The 4088-nt window shown below is 51.4% G+C and overlaps 1 pseudogene across 1 annotated transcript; it reads left to right on the top strand.

The window, feature by feature from the left end:
- Positions 1–720: 720 nt before the first annotated feature.
- LOC110322534 lies at positions 721–1286 on the top strand (annotated as a pseudogene). The gene has a single exon (XR_003843906.1). The product of XR_003843906.1 is annotated as a transmembrane protein 134 pseudogene (transcript).
- The last annotated feature ends 2802 nt before the right edge of the window (positions 1287–4088 follow it).

Below are 4088 nucleotides of genomic sequence, written 5' to 3'. Positions count from 1 at the left end.
CGTGCCTGCTACTGGAAACCTAGCCAACTACCTGAGGCTAGTGAGGTCATGATCTTAGAGGAGAACCAGTTTGCTAAACCAACATAATCCCTAACTACATTCTAAATATTTACCTTTATATTCACCTGTGAGCGTAGCTCTCACCCCTCATCAAGGAAACCTGTCGACACGCCACTGATGGAGACCGCGACAGAAAACCACATTCATCAGAATGCAAGAGTTGTGGCGCCCAGTCCCAACGACAAATCTGCAGCACAACTCCTGCATCTAAGGCTCAGCCGTCATTTTGGAAGAGGAGGCGCAAAGATTGTAAGAGCCAGAGGATGGGGGAGTTTACTGTGAGATTGCGTCTCCTAGAAACATCAGAAAAGCTATACTCGTGAAGTCTCGCCAACATAGCCCCGAATAACACGAGCAGGTATGCTATCACAGAAGGGGGAAAGCTCGAGAGGCCACAGCTGACCAAAGAACTACAGGCAATCCAGGAAAGAGCCTGCCTGTTGGGCTCTGCTAACTAAGGTCGCAGTCTGCCATTGTCCGGATGGTTCTCTTGAGCTTGGAGCAAAATGGAGGACCCCCCCCCCCCATTTACCAGCAGAGGGCTTCTCCTTCTCTGACCTAGTCTGGGGGCCCCAAACTCCCTACCCTGTTACCTGTGGAATGTCACATAGCTTTGGTGAGATTATAAATTCAACTCTAGGTGGGCGGGGCCGTGGCGGGCTCAAATGGCGGAGGCGCTGGGCGCCTAGGCCGTCGGGGGCCATGAGCGCCGCCCGGCCCCACTTTAGCATCCATGATGCCTTCGAGCTGACCCTGGAGGACGCGGGGCCTGAGCCCGAGTCCAGCGGGGTCGCCCGCTTCGGGCCGCTGCACTTCGATCGCCGGGCTCGGTTCGAGGTGGCTGATGAAGACAAGCAGTCCCGGCTACGCCTCTCCGGAGCCTGATGGGGGAGTCAGCACCAGGTCAGGACCAGGGATTCTGGGCACATGTCTGTCCGCAGCTCGCAGTGGTCCTTCAGCACCATCAGCAGCAGCACACAGCACTTCTACAATGCCTGCTGCAGTTGGACCCAGCATCCTCTGATCCAGAGAAACCGCCGGGTAGTGCTGGCCTCCTTCCTGCTTCTGCTGTTGGGGCTAGGTGTCTCCAGCGCCATCTTCTTTGTGCCGGGCATCCTGCTGCTAGTCCCGGGAGTCTACCGTGTGATCTTCATCTACTGTGCTGTCAAAGGCCGCCAGGGCTTCCAGTTCTTCTACCTGCCCTACTTTGAGAAGTGAGCTGTAACTGGCCAGTGGCTTTGTCCACAGGGTATTCCTCCAACCTACACCTGGTTCTGTTCCTTTCACCTGGAAGGCAGAGGCTCTCTGGGACCCTCACAACCACCAGGCCCCTTTGGATTTGCTCAGGAAGTTTGGGGCATGCCAGCCTGGGACTATTGCCTCTTACCTGATGTGTGCCTTAACTTATTCCTGGGCCCTGGACTCCTGGGTTGGTGTAATTTTGTGCTAATAAAAGGGTAATTATTTCCAGCAAGGACAGTTGCACTTTCCTGGGCCACCAAGCCTGGCCCAGCACACTAATGACCACAGTTCCCTCCTACAGAGGTTTAGTAAAGGACTCACCTAGAGCTCTAGAGGACCGCCAACCTCCCACGGACAACCTGGATGATCTCAGGTGTGCCCAAGGTCACCATTATGTCCAGGGCAGAGCTGGATGAAGTCCCTGAGGAGACTCAACACTGCCCCCTAGCCAAGGGCACTGAGGTGATGCAGGCACGAGACCTAGAGGCTGGTACCCTGGTCCTGCCTGGCTCTGTAGCACTAGGCTGTCATAGCTGTCACTAAATGTGAGTCATGTGCCCCTCTACCCACCCACTGCCCTATTTCCTAGACCCAGAGGTTGGGAGAACCAGGGAGCAGAGGGTGTTGGATCATGGCTTCTCAGCCGAGCAGCACAGTAGCAAGATGCTTAGAGCCACCAAATGTTTGAAACATTTCAAATTCTTAGAAAATCAGGGCCTCTAATAATGTCGGAAACTTAAATAAACAAAAATAAAACAAACAAACAAAAAATAATAAATTCAACTCTACCCCCCACCCTCCTACCACCCCCTACCCAAAAAGTACCTGGGATTCCTAGCATGCCTCTCCAGGAGAACAAGGCATTCGCAGGACTTTACAACTCTAGCCAGGGAATTTCATTTACCTGAAAAGCTCCTTCCCACTCCTCTAGGTCCATCTATACCCCTGGTTCACCCCGATAAAGTATATGTGTAGAAACCCACCTGAATAAAGGTATTCACACAAACTAAGATTGTCTAAAAGAGCTCTTTCCTTGAAGAGCATCAGAAAAGGCCTTCGCCTGAAGGCCTCCCCTCCACCTCTTTCTCCCAGCCATACGAGGATCCTGTAGAACGCCACTGCTTCCAGACTCCACATCATCCTTCCAGTCCAGTGTGCAGTCACACCTGGACACCCCGAGAAGGAAGAAATGCAGGACACGGAACCAGAGCTGGACCCCAAAGTGCAAGCCACAGTTGGTACCCGGAATGTGGGGCACAGCCAGCTGACGCATACCAGGCCCACCCATTGGTGAGCCAATGCCAACAGTTCAGCTCTGAAAACATATACACACAAGCAACACTATAAAGACTGAGCAGGTTGTGTTAGGTATTGAGGAATACACGCATGCACGCACATGCACACACACACACAACAACAACAACAACAACGACATAAAAAGAATACAGATTTGAGTGTCAGGGAGCTGGAATACATTGGAGGAGTTGGAGGTAGGAAAGGGAAGGGGCTATTATAATATTATAATGTGATATTATAATCCCCCCAAAGAGAAAAAGTTATCTAAAAAAGAAAAAAAAAACAACTAACCAGTATAAGGTCCCTGCCCTACTTGGCCAGCTTCTATCAAAACTTCTGGGGGCCTTTAGCCTGCTCCACCATGCCCAGCTTTCAATTAGCCCGCTGTGGGAAACTGACAGCTTGTTACAAAGTTCAAATACACAGTGAGATGTCCCCCGAGTTCCAATGTGGTGTTGTAAGAAACATTTAGTATTAGCCCTTCCAATCAAGCACTGTGTTTAACTCAGCAGGCCCTGCACTGTGACTGGGCAGCACAACAGAGCGGTTCCTGCTAGCTGGGGACTCTGTGAGCCAACCCCAAGGGCATGACAGCAGGAGAGCTGGCTCTGCCCCCTGTCAGCTGCAGAGTGAGCTGCAGAGTCAGCTGCAGAGTGAGCTAGCAGGGCAGAGCAGCAGAGCTGGCGCTGGTGGTGTGGGTGCCGGAAAGTGATCAGGCTGACCAGCTCAGCCACCACTCAGATCCAGATAGAAGGCTCTGAGTTGGCTCAGCCCAACATGTACCCCAACGATGAACTGCTGGAATGTGTGAAGGAGCGAGTCCTACAGATCCAAAGATGGGCGACACAGGGTAACAACAGGCCATTTGAGAGGCGTCCCAGTGAGGGTCCAGTATTGATAGAGGAGCAGAAGTCAAAGGCCTTGAACCAGATCAAGGACTCATTGCGGTGAACATTTTCAAACAAGAGGGTATACTGTGGGACACACTGTGACACACTACAGCTTCCACACACAATTTCTTCCTTTTGTGGGGAGGTTGGAAGGGTGGGGGGGAGGTACAAAGGGACAGGGATGTGAATGGGATTGTGATGCCTGATGTGAAATTCACAAAGAATCAATAAAAAGCAAAAACAAACAACAACAACAAAACAAAACAAAACACTGTGTTCAGGACAAGGAATTCAAATCTTTTTAACTACTTAACCTTGTAAGATTTTCATGCAAATGTTGTACTCTCTTCCACCTTTCCTGTGTGAAAGGCCTGTTCCAGTGTGCTGTGGTTCACTATGGAAGGCAGGGACCAAGGGCTTGAGAGGTTGTTCCAGGAACCCACCAGAGATGACCACTCAGACATAGTTTACAGCCAACTGAAAGTCAGGTATTTGGGACCGAAGACCCCGACCATTTAGAGCAAGGGCCTTTTGAAAACAAACACCACATCCTCGAATCTCACAGAGCAGCTTTGGGGGGCATGGGGGATGGGGGGATGG

Source organism: Mus pahari, chromosome 5 (assembly GCF_900095145.1).
Source record: "Mus pahari chromosome 5, PAHARI_EIJ_v1.1, whole genome shotgun sequence".
Taxonomy (NCBI): Eukaryota; Metazoa; Chordata; class Mammalia; order Rodentia; family Muridae; genus Mus; species Mus pahari.
Note: the sequence above shows the minus strand (reverse complement) of the source record. Positions and strands in the feature narration are given on the sequence as shown.